The sequence below is a fragment of the Hirundo rustica genome, chromosome 14 (genome assembly GCF_015227805.2).
Source record: "Hirundo rustica isolate bHirRus1 chromosome 14, bHirRus1.pri.v3, whole genome shotgun sequence".
NCBI classification, from domain to species: domain Eukaryota; kingdom Metazoa; phylum Chordata; class Aves; order Passeriformes; family Hirundinidae; genus Hirundo; species Hirundo rustica.
The window spans coordinates 12325651-12346312 of record NC_053463.1 but is presented as its reverse complement, the minus strand read 5'-3'; the positions used below and the strand labels follow the sequence as shown (position 1 = coordinate 12346312).

The 20662-nt window shown below is 40.1% G+C and overlaps 1 long non-coding RNA gene across 2 annotated transcripts in view; it reads right to left on the bottom strand.

Annotated features, from left to right (window-relative positions):
• LOC120759239 (uncharacterized) overlaps nt 1–19871 on the bottom strand; it is a 36825-nt gene extending 16954 nt beyond the window's left edge. Inside the window, exon 1 of one of the 2 annotated variants that reach the window (XR_005703139.2) lies at nt 19845–19871. This is a non-coding gene — a long non-coding RNA (uncharacterized LOC120759239). The remainder of the gene's footprint in view (nt 1–19844) is intronic. The other variant, XR_005703137.2, reaches the window with a different exon arrangement.
• Nucleotides 19872–20662: the final 791 nt, after the last annotated feature.

The following is a 20662-nucleotide window of genomic DNA, read 5'->3' as shown; positions in this document are numbered from 1 at the left end:
ACTACTTTCTCGATGTTTCTGTGCTTACAAATAGTTCTCCAGAGTGAAAGGTGCTACCTGACAGCATTCTGACAAAGGTGCATTTTTCAATTTGCATAATGTTCTTCAGATTTATTAGGATGTAAGGAAAGGTATTTCTCTTCATTATCAATGGGAATGGGTAATTCACAGATTGGAGATTCTGTGTTGTTTTCCAACAAAGCAGACCCAGCATTTCCATTAGTACTTGGTGTGATTTCAGACAGAAGAGTCAGCAAATTCTTTTCGTGTATTCATCAGCATCACTTTCTTTGCTTGCAAGACAGCCAAAGGCATTTGTACTAAGCACTAGGTTGAAATGAGTCTGAAGATGCAGCGTTAGCCCAAAGAGAGGTAAGGGCATAAACACACACGTGCCTTACAGCTTTTTGAAAGATGTCACGCTAGAAAGGCACTTTTCATTGGGTGAAAAGCAAAAAGAACCCACCAAAGTTCCACTCTGACCAAAGTGAGGTTTCTCCCCTCCTTAGATAGAAGCCTTGGGATAGATCCACATAGAACATTAAAGTTTGGCATGGGGTGTTTTAATTTGACATCATACAAGTACAGCTAATAGAAGAGAAACTCCAGGCCTTAGTATGTCTGGTCTGTATTTGAGTTACTACATCAAATGGTCAGCCTGAACCAAATCTCTAACTTTCAAGTGGATTCTTCAACCTTTGACGTATTCAGTGTCTGGAAGAAGATTCTAATTCAGTGGCTTTTAATACCTTTCTGTAGAACTGTCCCATCCTTCCTGTTTCTTCAGTTTCTGTGGTTGCACAAAGCAGAAGCAGTCCCACTGTTAAAGATACCGGTTTATGAACTTACTGCCTGAGAGAAAGACAATTCATAAACACCATGGCTGCTGCCTCTTAATATTCCTGGCCTCAATCCAACTCTTCAATCTATGTGCTTATTTTTAAGTGTGAATAGTCCCATTAACGTCAATTGGGATGCCTATGTTCTTAAGTGAAACAGGTGTTTAAGCACTTTGCTGCATCAGAGCCTAGAAATGCACATCTGCCATTTTCTCTGGCTCAGTTAAAGGTTCCCTCCTAATCGATATACATTTATCCATGAATTCCTCTAGTTTATACATGCACACACACATTCAGGCTTGCAACAGGCTACTTGACACATTTAAAAGCAGTTGTGTTTGTAATCAGAGACAAAACTGTCTAGCAACATAAATTTGAATATATATCTTGAGGGAACACATGTAGCTGAAGGTATAATGGGGAGAAGAACACACAGTTGGACCGAGTGGAAGTTTCCAGTAATTGACTGGAAGGCAAAACAAGATAAACATGCGCAGAACCAATTAAGACACTCCAGATGGGTCTAGGAAAAAAAATGTCACCAGCATGTAGCAGAAAGCAGTCTTTTAAAACGTGAACATTAAAAGTAAAAAACTGAGTGCTCTTGTCATCTCCAAAAATTCATTAAATACCAAAACTCCTGTCCTTTCTAGGGCCACCTATGGAAAACCTGCTATCATTTATTTCCATCATTGTATGTAGTCGAGGCCAACATTTCCAATTCTGTGTGAAAATGGAACTCCTTTTTAACAAAATATACAAACTCTCTTTTGTCTCCTGCCATCGTGCTCATGGGTATATAGGCAGCATGCTATGATGTTTTATACTCTATCCTGATTGTCATTAAGTGGTAAAGATCCCTCTGGGGAATATTTAACATGGGTTTTTGCCAGTCTTTGACACCCTGCCAAGAGCCAACTCCCTCATAGCCAAGCTGGCTCTTTCACAACGGGCAGTTTGTTATTTTGACCCTAAAAATTGAGCTGCTTGACATTGTCCTTTAGCTCTCAAAGAAAGCTAAAGGAGCACAGGTACACCCCAAAGGCACATACTGATGTACCCAAGGTTACAATTCTGCCCAGGAAGTGTTGATTTGTAAAAGTGACTATGACAGGAAAAGGGCTGGCACAAACCAGTCTCTGGGATTTCCCCATCTGCTCCTGAATGTGGCAGACAGAAATCATGCCTCTAATAGAGGAAGAGACTGAAGTATGTATTTCTTAAAACCTGCTCCAAAGCCTCATAGATTACCTTAAGTTTTAAGATGGAGTTCTCTTTTCCAGTCTTCTGATTTGTCTCTTGGGAAGCCTATTTCCTTTGAAGACTTCAAAATTTATCTTTTAGAGTATTTTCTGCTGTCGTATCATCAACAACCCTAATTTTGTAGTCTTCACCAAGATCAGTTCCCTTGAGTCTTGCTACTCTCTCAGGAAAAACAACACGCCCCACTAAAAGCATAGTGAACACTATGATGGTGCAGAAGCACAAAGGCTTTAGACCATCACACTGCAGTCAGTATTAGGAACAGGATGGGCCTTGTCTGGTTTATCCCTCTGCCAATTCCGGATTCATGCCATATTGTACTCCAGTCTCCATTTCAAAAGTTTTTAAACCCACTTCCACCCTTAAGTTATTTATACGTTTAAGCAAGTTGTCATGTTTTCTAAACCTAGTTATCCTTCAGTGTCCTCAGATATCTATTATATAGATGTTTTATCATCATTTTGGCAAATTATTTATTAATTTTGTTTTTCTTCTATATCAGCAATTCTTGTTCTTTAATTAACAATTTTTGCTGAACTTTTCTCCCGCACCTTCACTTCTGGTGACTGATGTCAGCCTTTGATGTGGATAAGAGATCAGTACTTGCCAAAGTAGGACTTAAAACTTAAGTCTCAAATATACCAAGATAAGGTTAAAAAAACAGTACTTTAGAAAAAACAAAACCAAAAAACCCTTGAATTTCAGTAAGAGACTCAAAGATCACAAATGCCTTCAACACCGTTTAAGATCACCAGAGGACTTTGCCCATTATAGCAAACCGTGCAAAGAAGCAACTGCTCGTCTGTGACCACTGAGCTGCCCATCCCTGAGCACAGGACATTCACATTCCCATGTAGGCTGAGGGCTTTCATCCCTTCTGAGGCAGCTAAACTGGTTCAGCTAGAATGTGAGAGGCTGCTGACATGCTTTAGGAAGTGCTATAAACCACCAAAACCCCCCAAAACACCCCCAGACTCATTTTCCACCTAAGGATTGCACGTGACTGGTGGTGTTAGAACAGATCCAGAGTATTGTAAAAGAGTGTAAAACTTCTCCCAGTGGAGGGGCTGGGCATTTCAGGTACCCCTGAACATACTGAACCCATTGAACTCTGTTTTATGGGACCCCCACCACTGAGAAGCCAAGAAGAGGACCAACGGGACACCATCTGAAGACATGGGTAGTGATATCTTTCTACTAAATCTGTCTCCCTGTAACTCTTTTTCCCCCTCTACCTTTTTTTTTTCAATTTATTTCCATCCCTACCTCACATTCATTGTTAAATAAAATCTGTACTACTGACTTTGGTCTCATTTGCACCTTAATTCAGGCAGATGCATCTCTCTAATAATCAAAACTTTCTTTTTACTTGTCTTATGAGGTAATTAATTTTCTTATTTAAATGCCAGAAACTAAAAGCTCATTGAAAATAAAAAATGAGACTCTTATAATAATATCAGGAACATAGGAGCTTTCAAAAAAGAAGATACTAATGATTTTGAATTTCATTTACCAAATCCACCGCAAGTCAAAGCAAGTGTATGAATTCAGTCTTCACCATTATCCTACGCCTAGTTTATTACATAATAGTCCTCTAACTATTCCCTGACAATTCTGTCCCCACTATTTCACATTGTAAACCCATACTGTTTCCACTATCTCATCTCCTCCGTGTTGAAGTATTACATTAAACACTAGTTTCTCCATTTGCATACTTTCTAGATGACATTATTTATTATTTTCTGTCCTATTTCTAACTGCAGGATCTTTAAGTTATCATCCAATCTCACAGCTCTTCCAAAATGTAATACAACCTGTGAATTTATTTGCCATGCTGCTTACAGTACCTTCTGGATTATGAAGGTGTTAAATAAAACCAGGTGCACCAATAAACTCAGAAATAAATATCTCCCTATAACTCAGTGCAACTATTTACCAACTTTAGTGACAGATAGTGCTCATTTCTAAGATAATTTAAACCATTTTTTCACAAGTAAGCTATGGCAACCTATGAGATTAAGTTCTGCTCCTGGATGTTACTATGCAAACACAAAACATAAAACCAGTGTAGTCTATGAGGGATCAGTTTTGACATAGATTTCTTGACTAACCATTGCTGTTGATCTTCCCTGCATTACTAGTCCTATACTTATTTTATAAATACACCTATAATGACATAGGAAATATGTTCTTTCCTTAACAGATCCAAAATACACATTGTTCACAAACACATTTATATGCTACTTTGATCAAATTTATCAGAAAAATATTACAATGTGCACATGTTCACAAGACACAAATTAAGACCTTATGATCCAAAGTATACCACTGTCAGAAATAGTGAAAGAATACAATAACCATGGAGGGACTAAAATTAGCCCAAATTATCTATTTTCAATGTCCTAAAGAATGAATGAAGGATGAGGACAGACTCCAATTTAGAGTCAATTCAAAAAGAATTATTCTACTCTGCCTAGTCCCTCTTCCCTTCCTTAAGTAAAGCTTTTTTGTGCTTTGGTCCCTCATACATCCATCAAAATTAAAAATAATCAAGCCAAGATCTGTCACTGAGAAAGTCTTCTCCTTCCTTCATTACAATCAGGCAACCGCTCGTTCTCCGTGCCTTAATGGACTCTGCTGCCTTCGACACTGGTGGAAAAAGCCCTGCCTATCTTGTTTCAATCTTCTCTAAATTCCTGGCTTCAATTTACTCACTGGGATGAATCTTACTCGGAATCCCCCTCCCCCAGTTCTTATCTATTTATCTTCCTTAAGAGAGAGAATTTTCACTAGAGAACCGGTCCTTCAGCCTGAGCTGAGCAGTGCAACAGTGACATCCAATGGCTGCCTACATTAGGCTCCAAACAAGGAGCTCTCCTGGCTTGGCAGCGCCCTCCCCTACCTTTGAGTAGAAAACGGATGATGACTGACTATTAACTGCCCTCAGTGCATTTTATCCATTTACCTCCACATCAAAACTACCCAGGCAGTTTTCTCCATATTTCCAAAGAACCACAAGCTGTTTTCAGATGCAGCCTTAGACTCAAACTTATTGAATTCATCTTGCACTGCGTATTAACAAGCAAACTCAGAACAGATAGGGGTGTAGGGGTTCTTATTATTCCTCACTTATGGCTGCAAGGGAGGGACATGTGAGCCATTTTTTTGTGATGAATTGGAGCCTAATAGAAACACATAACACGAGGGGCAGGGTGTGGTGTGCACATACAGCAGTGTTCTGTATGCAAAGGGAGTGGAAAGGTCACGAGAAGCGTTAAATACAGAATTGCTATTTAATTCAAAGAGATCCAAAATCTACATTCCTCAGAGACCATTCAACTCCAAACTAAACCTGACATTGCCTCAGGTCTGAACTCTTAATTTGTCTTAATACCTGAAGTGAGTAACAGCTTCTATAGTTTGATGGCAATGAATTCAATTATGCAACTTTTATTATGTTTTTCTAATGCTGCTTTGCAATACAGTGTGACAAGGACTAAACAAGTTTTATTTTCCTTTTCCCTTGCACTAAGATGGCCCTAATCTGATGCTCGCCAGAGTGGCTGGGGGCCTCCACTGGCCTTACCATGTACAAATGCTCTCATACTTTCTCCCTACAGACATAAATTTTTCAGACTTAACTGAACAGTTTGGTAACTTAAGTACCAAAACCCTCCTCAGCACAAGACGAACCTGACACAACAGCCAAAGAGGAGCAGCTCAAATAAACCATACTACACATGATCCGAGGGAATGCACAACACAAAGCTGTAACAGAGAAGAACCAGTGACTATCCTGATCCAGTGTTCTATATTTGCAGACAACCAATACATTTTTAATTCAGAATATTTACTTCACATGCCCACATAAAGCACTTCAGAAACTAAGCAAGCTTTGAGACCAAAAGGCCACAATTCACAGGTGGAGTCAAGGTGCAGCTCCATTCTTTGTTCAAGCTCTGTTTGCACAAGAAGTACTAAAACATGTGCCACCTTCTACTCCATACATTTCTATCATGAAAAATGTTACTTGGATAAAGGTTTGTTATTAACTAATGCAGTAAGTATCTGATATTTTTTTAAAGCCTGAAACATCTACAACTATGTTCTCTTTATAACTTATGGCTATTATGTTTGTAGGGAAAAGTCATCATAAGGAACTGCCACTCTTCCCACAGACTATTAAAAGGACTGCAAGCCATGTGTAACTATCCATTTTTAGTCTAAAGGCTTTCCCTTGTGTGCAGAATGCTTTCCAATTTGCAGAGATATACTCCTTTCAAACTAAAAAAAACAAACACAAAAAACACAAAAAAAACCCAAACAAACAAACAAAAAAAACCCCACAAAACCACAAACAAAAACCGAAACCAAAGCAAAGGAATTTTGCCGTTTTCCTCTTTTCTTCCTATTCCCCCCCGTTTTGTGTTGTCTACTTCATTCTGTTTCTTCCACTAATGAATCTTACTTTGCCCAAGTCTTATTGTCATTTTGTTGAAACTATTCAAAGTGCCTCAAGCTGCTAAACAGCTGGCAAAATACACAAACATTTAAGACTTTAGTCTGAATATTAAATCACTGTTTCCATGAGAGAACAATGTGGTCCTTTCTGATTTAATACCTTCTTTTGAACTGTATGTCATTTTTGCTTTCAAATTAATCTGAGCATGGAAAACGGGTTGAATATATTTTTATTAGAAAACACTCCAAATATTTAGACAGTCATTTTAATCATGTTATGGCAAAATTATTATGCTTGTCAGTCTGAAAACATACAATTTCCATATTTCCCTTACATTAACTCTCTTTAACAAAGGATTATTAAAATCCTAAATGCTATTTACTCTTCTTTTCCCCTCCCTCTCTGGCATGCATACTTAAAAGAAGCCCTAATAAAATATTTGGGCTGCATTAAGAAACATCTGAACTGCAGTTACAATTCTAGTGCAGTCACAAACTTGTCATTAAAATGCACAGCACACTGCTAGTGCAGCTGTATACAGCTTTTATTATTCAGACTGCTAAATAGATGAAACATATTTTAATTCAATGTAAACTGTGCAACTAGAAACGCGAGAGTTTGAGGCTTTTTTTATTTCCTCAGGAGAAGCCCAGATCCTTGAGCTCAATAACTGCTCTTGGCCAAGGGCCAATCCAGATTTATTGCAAGAGTCCCCGTACTGCCTCTCCAGACACACATTTTGTAATACATGAAGAAGCTGGTGGGAAAGGCAAGCTTTCAGCCCTCACCACCTCTTTTTATTAACACGTACTTGTTAATACTTCCAGGCTCTAACTCCCCATTCCCCAGGTAGGATACAGGCAGCCTCAGACTGGGAATCAGCTCTGATAGCAGAGGAGTCAGCTTACACGGGAGTGCACCAGAGCCCCAGGCCTCACTGCTGAGTTAGAGAACAAAAATGTCCCCAACTCTGCAGCTTTAGACATGTGCCACACCTTTTATTAGTGCCCTGAGGAGTTCATGCCAGCTCAAAACACTCTCCTGCAAAGACTGAGTCAATCTCTATCCTGACCAAATTCTAGATGGCCAGCACATAAACAAGCTTTGATACAAACCTCATGTCTCAAGAATTAATCTGTATTACGAGCTGCTAAACATCAATTATTTATAATCACAGCCTGTGTAATCATCCCTAATTTTTATTTTGAATTTAATATATCAGGACAACAATAAAGCAGAAAGAAAAGCCCCAAAGCTCACACACAAATCTTCAAGAGTAAATTGCTGAAATAACAAGGAAGGATCACAGAGGTACAGTAGAAGACCACACAAAAGAGACAGCAGCAGACAAAGAGTTTGCAGATACATCTCTCTTTAAGTCAGTTGTGCAGCAGAAATGCAGCAGAAAAAAATAGTGCAGGCTCTAAAGGACAGTGAGTAGAGCCCATGAGCCAGATAAGCCATCAGTGTGAGAATTAAAGGATATAACCCTAAAAGGAAGTAAATCCTCTGCTAGATTTCAGCCCTCTGTAAGCTGAGCAACAAGGAATTTTCTGGCCCATTGTGTGCCCTTCTATTGAGGTGGCAGCAGAGTCTCATTATCTCCATGGGCTGTATAAGTGCCTCTAATTAGCCAGCCACCAATGCTCTACCAGAGGGTATTTTGGAGTAGATATATTCTAATTGTCTCTGTTGGGTGTCTACAGCGATTCCATAGAAAACAACCTTCACACAGGGTATGCTCAGCTTGGAGTCATTCCTGTCTGCTCTTTCACTCATTCACAGCATTTTAAGCCTGGATGCCACACAAAGCTGAGATGGACGTGCTACGATTAAAGACAGAATAAAAATGAAATGAACCAATAGACCGAGGTTAAAAATTGCAAGTAGCAACAGTTAATTAGTTCCATAGTTGAAAAGAGAGAAGCGACAGCGATTCTGCTCAAGAGGCTAGTGCTGCTATTAGATTATGTTATTAGAATGTTCCAGGAATGGATTTCTACATTTCTATTATTTAAAAAATAACATGTATTTTATTATTGATTTCCAATAGCTAAAGCTTCTGTATTTCTTAGTCTTCCTACAGCAATCTCTTGCTCCTCACACTGACATCTACAAGGAGAGTCAATACCTACTTCTCCCATACCAAAAAAGAGTACTCTGTAATGCAAAGTAAAAGAGAATATTCATTAGCTATGACAGAAAGATACTTGACTCACGGTCTTCATCCTCTTTTCCTCTGCTCTCTAAAACAGCCATAAACATTCAATTGACTTTTATCCCTTCCTTGTCATATTGGTGATACAGGTGCCCACTTAAAACACAACAGGCTTTCATTCTTTCACCTAGATCCAAAAGGCCAAGTTTTCTTGTATCCCACACCTACAGGGCTAAGGGAATGCATAAATGTCTTACTATACATATATATTTATGGAGAAAGACAAAAATTGGCTACTTACAAAAGCCCTTATGCCACCTGATTTTCAGAATTTGTAATTTCCAAGGATCTTAGTGATAGATTCTTGGGTAATATCATTTGAAGTGCAAATTATTTCACTTGATTCACACATTTGGAGTAATTAAAAAAAAAAAAAAGTTAGGCTAAACAAAAAGTCTCACATATGTAACACAGCATATAAGTGACTCAGATTCCAGACATTTAACTTAAGATATGTTATCATCTGCCTGCTGACAGGATTACTAGTGCATCTGAGAAGAGTTATCAGTCTTTGTTTTTTTTTGTTGTTGCTTTTAAAGCAGACAGTGCTTCTCCAAGCACTGGCACTGGACCTCACTGACCACCAGGCAAACTCTAGTCTAGACCAGTTTGGGATATAGCAGTTTGGTCTTGTGACAGGTTCATTGGCAACACCATCACTCTGAGCTAACTGACCCCCAGGCAGATATCAGCCCCTTGTAGCACTAGGAAGTTCACTCTGGTGGAAGAAGTTTACTTTTCTAAGTCTACTTCATCATTCCTCTGTCCTATAATTATCACTCAAATTTTTAGATAGGCGCAAAAGATCACTGAATAATGATGTCACACTAGAGGCTCAATCAGTAACTTCAGAATGTTTAATCGTATTAATCGTGACTAAATATATGTCACATCCAAGAATATTCTTATTCACAGCAGAATACTCCCAAAATCTTTCTCATTTTCCATGGAATTCTCTTTTTGATTGTTGTTGTTGGATGTTTATGAGAATATTCAATCTACTTTCTTTAAGTTTGAAGGTTACTGGAGTTGCCATTCACTCACATTTCACAGGCTCATGCGTGACTTGCATTTTGATCACAAATGCAAATCAGCAGCATATTTCCATTAATTTATTGCTTATAGTCAAAAATTAGACTGTTCATGTCGGGGGATTTATCTAGATACTTCATCACTTCAGTAAGGACATATTTTAATGAAAAATCACAGGACACCAGCAACCCTGCCTGAAAAGTTACTATTTTGTATGAATACAATGTTCTTCCATCCCTGTCTCTGTTGCTGGAGTCAGGTGACAGAACACACCAAGCTGAAGTTTATCGTTGGGTGCCACATTTTATAGGGGCTTCAAATTTCCCATGCTTACACACGATTGGCTGGGTTCTTAGCTCCGCCCAGCTCACTAGCCAATGATATGTATGCATGCCTGATTCAATTGGCTGGGGTCTCCTGTTTGAATTTGAATCCAAGCCATCATTATCACACCTCATTTAATTCTATTCTCTAATTCTATTCTCTAATGAGCTTAGGCTGGTCAAGTTGGTGTCATGGCCAATTTATCTGTGCAGCTTACAGAGCAGCTGTAGCTGTCACACATCCCTTCTCTAAATCAGATGTCCATATATCTAACAACAAGAATATTTTTCAAAAATAGCACCCAAACCAATGTCTAAGTTCCCTTCAGCTCTGAGAAACATGTTTTGGCTGACTGAACAAATTACTTAATATAAAGCATATCATAACTGAGTTTTCTCTGCCTTTCACTCCTTTTAATCTTGGTGATATGTTATTTGCGTTCTGTTCAATAAATAAAATCAAAATTTAGAAGCTGAGCTGCCGGAGGGCACTCCTTGCTAACAGAGATTTTCAACTGTACAGCTTGTTTTCAACTTTTAATCACATCCAGGGAGATATTTTGTTCTATAAGCTACCCACATGATGTGCGCATGTAATCAGTGAAACCTCCCAAAATTAATAACATTTTCTCTTCTATGTACCTGCCATCTACTTTTTGATTGTTCTCTGTGGTCTGTATGAACACTCCACTCCAACTGCACCTTACCACCTTGTTGGATGGGGACCAGGAGAGCAGAAATACATGGTATGAACCCAGAGAAACCCTCAAGGACAGTAAGGGTGATGAAGTAGCGTTTGAGAACTACAGAGCTGATGCATCTCACCAGTGGAGAGAGGGATCAGACTCTGGGAGGCACACTGGGTTGGTTTGGGGGCCTATATTGTGTATGGCCCCAAGCTGAGAGGGATTTGTTGCCAGACCAACAATTGTCACTGTTGATTAGAGATATTTTTTCTCAACCAGTGGAGTGAAAATGACAAGAAAATAAACAGTTGTCTGAGAACATAAGCCACCAGCAAGCAGTCCTTTGCAACAACATGGAAACAAAAAAAAAAAAAAAAAAAAAAGAGTTGCCATTAAGCTTCCTTAACACAGCTGGAACTGGAACTGGCTTTACCTCTAAATTGCTGCAGAAAGCAATGGAAAAGCTCGTTTGAGAAAGAAGTAGCTGTAGTAGCCAAATTATAAATGGCTTGGAAAGCGACCTTTTCAGCTGATGAATTCTTCAGCACCCTCTGAACATAGATATGACAAATGGTGCACTTCCTTCCCAAACTGGGGGTTAAGTGTGCAAGAAGGACCTTGTGCAGAAAGTTGTCCATCGGGATTTCTACCCACTTTCCCTCTTTAGCCTGGATTCTGCTGCTTCTCTTAGCATGCTGCAGTTCCCAACCCAGAGATCTGGGTCACTGATGCCTTGTGCCATCCAAAACTTGTGCTGGTCCTCCCTGTACTATATGCATGCCACAGGTCACCATCCTCTTCCACTCCTCATGCCTGAGAGGGACCAATCTGATTTTTATTGATGCCTCAACATACGTTATACATGAGGTGAAGAATGACTCTAGGGGCTGTACACTGGCAGCCGTGTCTCTGGGGAGGCTTTGCCTGGCAGCCGATCAGGGGAGAGAAAGCTTCCACCATTGGGCTGCAACTGACCACCCACCGGCTGGTGGGGCAGATGCCCAGGAAATCAGGCTATGGGAGCAGCTTTACCACATAAAAGCAGTTAACTGCGACACAACTGGGGGCCATTTTCTTCAGGATTATTGGAGGGAGCAGGGGCTCACCTTGAGTGTTAGCTTGGCCCTACTCCCTACCTTGCCTTTCTCTTCAGTCCTGCTTCTTGCCTGGCTGTCCTCCCTGTCCACACCTGTCCTGCTGTGCTTCACCGCTTCCCCTGAGATGGCTTGTCTCTGCGATGACCTAGTGCTCCACTGTTTCTCTGGAGGGGTGCATGCTGCCCAGACCCAGCCCACAGCACCAGCCCACAGCCATCATTCACTGGTGCTGGAGACACACCTGCCACTGCTGCTTGCAGGTCACGCCCAGCTACTCACAGGAGCAGGGGCTCACCACCACCAACCCTGGGGCCTGCAGCTGCTGCAGGAGTGCGCCCAAGGCCGTGGCAGCCTGTTCTCTGCCCATGGAAAGGACACAAGGTCTGCAGCTGCTGCAGGAGTGCGCCCTTGGCCACGGCAGCCTGTTCTCTGCCCATGGAAGGGACAGGAGGTCTGCAGCTGCTGCAGGAGTGCACCCTTGGCCATGGCAGCCTGTTCTCTGCCCATGGAAGGGACACGAGGTCTGCAGCTGCTGCAGACATGCACACAAGGCTGTGGCAGCCTGTTCTCTGCTCATGGAAGGGACACAACACCTGCAGCTGCTGCAGGAGCATGCCCTTGGCCGCAGCAGCCTGTTCTCCACTGAAGAGACATGGGGCCTGCAGCTGCTCCAGAAGAGTGTCCATGGCTGTGGCAGTCTGTTCTCTGCCCGTGGAAGGGACACGAGGCTTGCAGCTGCTCCAGGAGTGCACCCTTGGCCACGGCAGCCTGTTCTCTGCTGAAGCAAGGGACACAGCAAGCTGCTGTTTGGAAATCGCACCAGCCCGCTACAGGAGCCATGCAGATTCACCACAGCTTGCGGCAAACTCTCTCCATCTGCTGAGCCGATGCTAACAGAGCGCCCATGGCTCTTGCAGTCACGATCTGTCCCCGTCTTCTGTTTTTCTCTCTTTTTTCCCCTCTCTGCTTTCTTTTCTATCCCCCCTCGGTAGGAACCCTTAACCTTTCTTTATCCACAAACAGTTCTCAGATGTAATATTGCATGTTAGCTCTTTATTTTCATCCACAAAATCTATCAAAAAGCATCTTCCCCGATTCCACTTTTTGCAGCAGGATGGGAAAATGCCACTGATGTATGTGAAGCTCAGGAAGCACATCTGAGAGAGGGACACAGCTACACAAAGTGTGTTAGAATTGTCCTTCCTGGTTCCTCCCTGAGAGATTACCACAAGACTGACACTGTTTGCTTTCTGAGGCCAAAACAGCTCCTGACAAATACACACAATGTCCTCTGTCCTCAGCCGAACAGGAGCTAAGAGCAGCACCGGGACACCAAGGACAAGATAATGAAAACAATCTGCTCCTCTCCCTGTCTGGGAAAAAGGTTCCTTCCTAACATTTGTCTATCTCATTCTTCCCTTTTCTTCTTTCCCTTCCCCATTAATGCAGTTACAAGAAGAAAGTTGTAACTATGATAATGCTGCACCTCAGGAAAATGGGAAATGGCACAGGATTACTTTTATTATACCTTGAAGTGTCCAAGGCCTAGGGACTGCAATGCTGATAAAAAGCACTTCTAGCAATTCTACTAGGGCTCATATGACATATTCCACTTAGCTCATTATGACATAATTGCACTCTTCCAGGTGCACTACTTAGCCTGCAACCATTCCAGAGAATTGATAAAAATTAAAATAGAGAAATAATTTAAAAGTTCACCAGCTCATATAAAGGTTCTTACTTTAAAAAAAAAATAACACTAAACTCTACTTTCATTTGGGTATTCCTCAGAAAAAGAATCACCAACTGGCTGAGATCCCATTTACCTGCTTGAATGTACAGAAAGAAAGAAATTGAAATTGCTACCAAATAGTTTCTGAAAAAATACAGTTTATAGAGATATCCAACCTACTGTTAATTCCTGAGGATTTACTAAGAAGCTCCAACAAGTATCTGAAATTCTACATTTTTAATCATATTTCTCAAAATACACAGCCCATAATCAAAACCTTGAAATCAAAATCCAATTAATTCTGAGGTTTTATTTTTTCTACATCACATTTTTCCTTATAAGGAGAATTTCTTTAAAGAGTTTGAAACCTGAATATTGCATTGAAACCCATAATGTCTAATAACTGACTTACTTAAATATTTCTTAACAGTGAAGAGCAAGGAAGCTTCTTAAGAAGAAAGAACAAAAGAAACAAGTGGCAAATAAATTATCAGCCATATGACTGTCTGGATATGTATTAATTTATCTTTTCTATTTTTGAAACCAGATGACAATCACCTGCTGTTAGGCCAGCTAGGAACGGTGAGATTTTAAAAAGCATAATTCATGAATTCTTCTTAGTAATTACTGTCACAGAACTTCCAACTCTGTGCCCCACAATTCAATAATGCTCCCGTTTCTGGGCACAGTCAGAACAGTCTGGTTCAGTTTTTGTCTTTGGATTTTAGTAGAAACTAATTGAGCTTGGTGAGGGTCAGAAGGGCGAACCACTCCCAGCTGCGAGTAGGACCAGCCCCTACATTTATCAGGGTTTGGTTTTGGGTTGTGCTTTTACTTCTTGAGGATCCTTCCCCCTTTGGCTCCAGTCAGCAGGTCCCACCAGCACCCAGAGACAAGGCTTTCCCTGCCCCTTCCTGAGCCAGACTCACAATAAGCTTCCAGGATACTTTAAACAGCAGCAAACTCATTTTTTCCTAGCTTCAGGAATGTCTTTTCCTATGAAGTAAAACTGAGATATCTATTTCTACTAAATCTATAACTGTTTTTCCCTTCTGTCTCCACACTCCAGGGCTGGCTTTTGCCAGTGTTCCCTTGCAGGGTGGGGTCTCTCTCCATAGGCTCTTGCTGAGCTTTCCCAGGTCACACAGCACTTGTCTCCCTTGTCCCACAATTGCTTCCTTGCCATCCATTTCTTTTATCCTGTGCACATGAAGCAAGGTGTCATTTAAATAGATCGCATTGGCCATCAACATGATTTCTTATTTATCCAGCAGGATGAAATTTAGATACCAGTGTGGGGTATGAGAATATTTCCTTCAGATAATGACTGAATAGTCCTTGAAATTTTACCCATTATGCTTCCGACCCCCATTTGCCACCTGCAGTTATCATCTTTGTCCATCTGCACTCATCATGGCTGTTCATCTTTGTCAAATTTACAAGCAAACAGTCTTGAAAGGAACAATGCACAATTGTAAAAATGAGAAACCAAATGGAGGAGGGGTTGGGTTGTCTCTAACAAAAGCCAGGTGTAGAAGTTATTAATTAACCGCAGAGATATGGCACAAATTACTCAAAGTACAATTTAAGTAATTGGCACAACTCATTTTCTTGATGCAGCTGAGAATTATGTGTTCCTGCCTTTCCACTAAAGCACTACAGAACATAAAATTATTTAGGAAAGCATGTTCATTAAATTCTGCCACATTGTGAGAAGCAAGCCTTAACCAAAGTATTCAGAATAAAATATTCATATTTCAGATGATACAGGCAGTAAATTTCGACAGCATCCAATCTAAGGGACTGCAGTATCTATACTCAAGGCCCCAGAGTAGTTGTGTTAATTGTTTCTTTTTAAAAGCAGTGCTTAAAAAGAAAAGCTTTAATTTGATCAGATAAAACTTAATGAAGGTGATTTAGCCTATAAAGTTAATCATCACTTTGGTGTCACTTTCACAGGATTTGGAGATTTTCCATTTCAAGGCAGGAATGCAAACTTCACAGAAAAGGGCACATCCTTGTTTCTCCACTATCGGTTCTTCAGATAAAGAAGATGCAATGTCTGATTCACAGGCATAGTGCTTTTCCCAATTGCTTTATGATAAATATAATCTTCCTCTTCTTGGACTTATTTGTAGATAAGCCTCTATTCCACACACCTATCTGTGTGCTCTCCAGGCTCCCCCGTGTGTATTTCTGTGCTTTCTAGAGCATCTTAAAGGAAGGAAGGTATATTAAACCCTCATCTGCTGGGCCAGGCTCTCCCCTGCTCTCTCAGAGCCTGATCCAATGGCCACATTAAATCAACATGATTGTTTCCAGTAAATGCAATATGCATTCAGTCACATCCCTGATTACTCAGCTCTGTCCCCCATTATTCAGCCTGCAGAGGATAAAAGCGTTATGAAGGCCTCACACACAACTGCAATAAGGACAAATTATTTTCCCCATTTTAAATTATCTTTCTGAAGTAAATGCAGCCTGGGGCTGTCAGAGCCAAAAGGACTGCCCAGAGATTTCCATGCTATTTCACTTTTTTTCTAACAACCAAAAACACCAGAGAGATCATGAGTACAGAAACCACAATTAGAGTAGCTACTTATTTTAAAACTGTTTTCTGCATCATGTCCAAAAGTAATTTCTTTTCATTACCTTCATATTGGTAATAATAAAGAGAAGATAAGGTCTGCTACCAAGGTAGATTATCTTGTTTCTGTAGGAGAGAAATTTGGCTTTGTGAATCCAGCTATTTGGTATCATACACATTTGTGTTCACAATATTCTCCTCCTCCAGCCAAACAGGCCAGCATAGGGGGGAAGCAAACCCAGCGTTGTGATTAATTAATTAGCAATGAACAGTAACTCTTAGAGATTACATTGTATTCACTGCATTCAGAACATAAAAGGCAATTCCTGAAAAGTGTTAAAACCCACAATACCACATTTAGATAGGGAACTCAGTTCCATGTTTGAGTTTTCTCATGTTTCCTCTTCTTCTTGTGACATGTTTTCCACTGCTTTACTACCCAGTAAAATTAGTCGGAACAGAAACAGAGACACTTTCATCTACCAGATCCAGCTCAAAGTTGTCAGATCTCAGCTTTGAATTCTTTGCTTTTGCTCATTCACATTCTATCAATTGCCAGCAACTAAAAGTGGGGGTTTGTGTATCAGGTGGCTTTTACTTGTGAAATATATAACATTTTGATAAATACTATAATTTTAAGTGTTTTAAAGCCTGCTTTATACTGTTAATGAGGTCATACAATAAAGAAATGGCAATTACATTGAATTTCTTTAAAGCTACTTTGCTTAGAAAATAAAATGCCTGCACAATTTGCCAGTTAAAAATCAAAATTGTCATATACTACATGTAAGTCTTTAGTAAAAATAGAATTTCTGACAGATTTATGTTCAAGATAAAAAATGTTACCTGTCAAAAACAGCCATAAAAAATTAAATACCTGCTTAATGTGCAGCTTCAAGTATTGTGAATGTAGCATTCATTATCATAAACACAGTAGTATGATCTAATTATGTATTCTGTACTAAGTTTGTCAGATAACACAACTTGAAAATGGCACAACTAAATCAAATATGTTCTACTCACCTATTGAGTGTTAGTGAAATTGCACATTAAAAGGCTTCTTTGCAGTCAATTTTAAGATGCTGCAACTTTGTGATGTTTTACTTTCTTTTAGGATTTTATCATCAGTTTACCAACTAATTTTAGAGCTTTTTCTAACGTGAGAGTATCTTCATATCCAAACACAAATAGTTGTGTTGTTGTTATGAATCATCAATCTTATTAATGCTTATCTTCATCTCACACACACTGACCAAGCGTGCCCATCTTCTTCCACTGTGCTGTGATCCACAATTTAGGCAAAGGCAAGGTAAGTCTTTACAAAGCATTTAACTGAAATAAAGCAAGGCAAGAATCTGAAGGCCAGTATGCTTGGGTTTGTCCTGCTCTGGGCTGGGATAAAATTGATTTCCTTCCTAACAGCTGGTACAGTTCTGTATTACCCCACCAGTGAGCAGGCTGGGGGTACAAAAGGAGCTGGGAGGGGTCACAGACTGGACAGCTGACCCTAACTGATCCCAGGGATATTCCAGACCACCCGGTATCATGGTCAGTAAATAAACTATGGAGAAAGGGGCCAGAGGGACACTGCTCAGAAATGGGCTGGGCATAACTCAGCAGGACAGGAGCAATTGCATTGTGCATCCCTTGCTTTCTATATTCTCTTAATTTTTATTATTAGTAGTAGTTATTAATAGTTATTCCACTTCTGTCCCATTAAACTGTCTTTATCTCAAGCTACACATTTTTTACCCAATTCTCTCCCCTATCCCATTGGTGTGGGTGGAGAGCAAGCAAACAGCTCTGTGGTGTTGACCTTCCTGCCAGTTTAAACCACCACAGATTCCAACATCAGCATGACTGACTTCAGGGGCAAAAAGAAAGTGGTTTGTACCACACCTCTTAGATTACATAAAAAAATAGCTTGTCCTCTTAAAGTAAAACCAGAGGTAAGAAACTGTAAGAAATGTAAGTGTTTTCGCATGAACTAGAGAGACAGAACCAAGACAAAACAGAGTTACTAATCTTTCAACATTACATGAGTTTTACGTCACTCAGTCTAGTTCCTAATACGGATCCTTGGGATGCCAAATACATCTGACTTTTACTTTCCACTCAAAACTCCAACGCCCTCAACTGTTTCTGTCAGTAGCAGCGGAAAAGCACAACTTCTGCTGCCTCACCCTATGGGATGTGGGGTTGTGTTTGTTAAGGTTACTCATGATTATGTTGACCAGAAAGCCCTGTGGCAGGGCAGGCTGGGAGGTGGGAGGTCAACTGCGGGTGAGAGGCATTTTGGGGAGAGATGTGTGGACAGCATGTGAGCAGGAAGCTGATTGGGTGGAGAGATGCATGGACAGCATGTGAGCAGGAAGCTGATTGGGTGGAGAGATGCATGGACAGCATGTGAGCAAGAAGCTGATTGGGTGGAGAGATGCATGGACAGCATGTGAGCAAGACGCTGATTGGGTGGTGAGATGCATGGACAGCATGTGAGCAGGAAGTTGATTGGGTGTTGGGATGCATGGACAGCATGTGAGCAGGAAGTTGATTGGGTGATAAGATACATGGACAGCATGTGAGCAGGAAGCTGATTGGGTGTTGTCGATTGGGTTGTTGTGCGACAGCAACACTGCAGCTGAGCAGCCAATGGGTGCTCTTTATGTCTGGTAGAAACTAAAGGTGTATAAGAATGGTGTTTTCTACAATAACGAGATTTCCTCCACATGCACAAGCGGGTTTGTGTCTTTGTTCCCCATTGCTACATCACCCTTCAGCTGCAGTCATTTTCTCTGGAATGATCCATCCCCTGCCTCTCTCTGGTACAGATTTGCCCTCACAGCCTTGTGACACAATCCTTATTCAGTGGCTGCATTTTTAACTGTTCTTCAGAAATAAAGAGCTACACCTGTTGTCTGGGGTGGTCTGAATTTTCTACTCCTTCCATTGCTCCCTCCCTGCAAAGTCAGATTTGAACATTCCTTTGTTCTCTGGTTGCCAGCTGCTTTCATGTCAGTCTGAACATAATCTCATAATGCCTCGTTATACATGTTATGATGTCTGATTGGAGCATCTCAATACGATTGGAAAAATTGTGTTAACACGAGGAATACCCTAATTATTATCATCATCATTTCCATTCCTGCTACTTGCAAAACTGATCCTGGGGTGACAGTCCCATTCTATTTGACATATATACACAAAACATTCAGCCAAAGAGGGTGTAAAAATGGGTTCTGAAGAATCACTGTAGATTCTTCTTGAATGAAAAGGAAGATGTCTCATTTATTGAGACATTTAATTTATTTAGACATTATTCAGGTTTTTTCCTCATTTTTTTTAACTCCTAAAAGCAGATTTATACCCATTTCATGAAAAATGCAGAGGGCAGAGTGATCCTCCTACGTGAAAAATAATAATAATAAAAATAACATAAGGTTGTGAAGGCACATAGAAGAAAATGGAGGAAACTGAGTGCACACATGCATTTAAAATTTTTCACATAAAAGCTAATATTTACTTTCAAATCCCAATTCTGTTTTGACCATAACAAAACAAACCTAGGCATAGGTTTGTGTTGCTAGAGGACACAAAAAGATACTCACAGAATCTGACTCCATGAAGATGAAGACTGAAGAAAAGAAGAAAAACTTCATCGTTTACAAAGACCTCGTTTATATAGACCCTGAACAATGACTAGGGATTGGAGAACAAGGTTACCACCTCTCCATCCCACTGGCCAGACTAGAAGTCAATCAGTTCACTCTCATCAGAGAGGAATGTGAAAAACATGATTGTTTACAATACAAACCGTGAGAACTCAGCTACAGAGCTACAAAAAGCTCACATAATATAGCAACAGGTTTGTATCTATGAGACACAGGCCACAAGCATCTGTGAATACCTACTGCCCACAAAGCACAGTAATGCAACTCTTCCAGTCAATGGAAAGGCTGGGCTTAAACATCTTAATAAAACAAGCATTCAATTTTCATCTTAGTAATACAAAGCAATGGACTAAATTATTTTTACTCCAACATTCACCCTGCCATGATATTGTTGAAAAAGAGTGAAGAATTTAAAAAAATATAATAAACAAATGTTCAAAAATATTGAAAAATCATAAACTCCCCTCATAATTATGCAGCTAAATTATGAATTAAAATCATTCCATTATTATGCCACACAACTGGGGCCTACTGGGGAAATATTGGCACACTACAAATTAGAGTTGTAATAATACAATTCTTGATTTCTAATACTTAAAATTTTCCCCATGGTGATTATGGTAAGAACAATAATAATAATAATGTGCAATAACTGTTATTCATCTAATTAGTTCATTAAATGATGACGGCTATTAACACTATAGGTCATAAATTAACACAAGACCTTCTCTGAACATTAATAGAAATGAAAAATG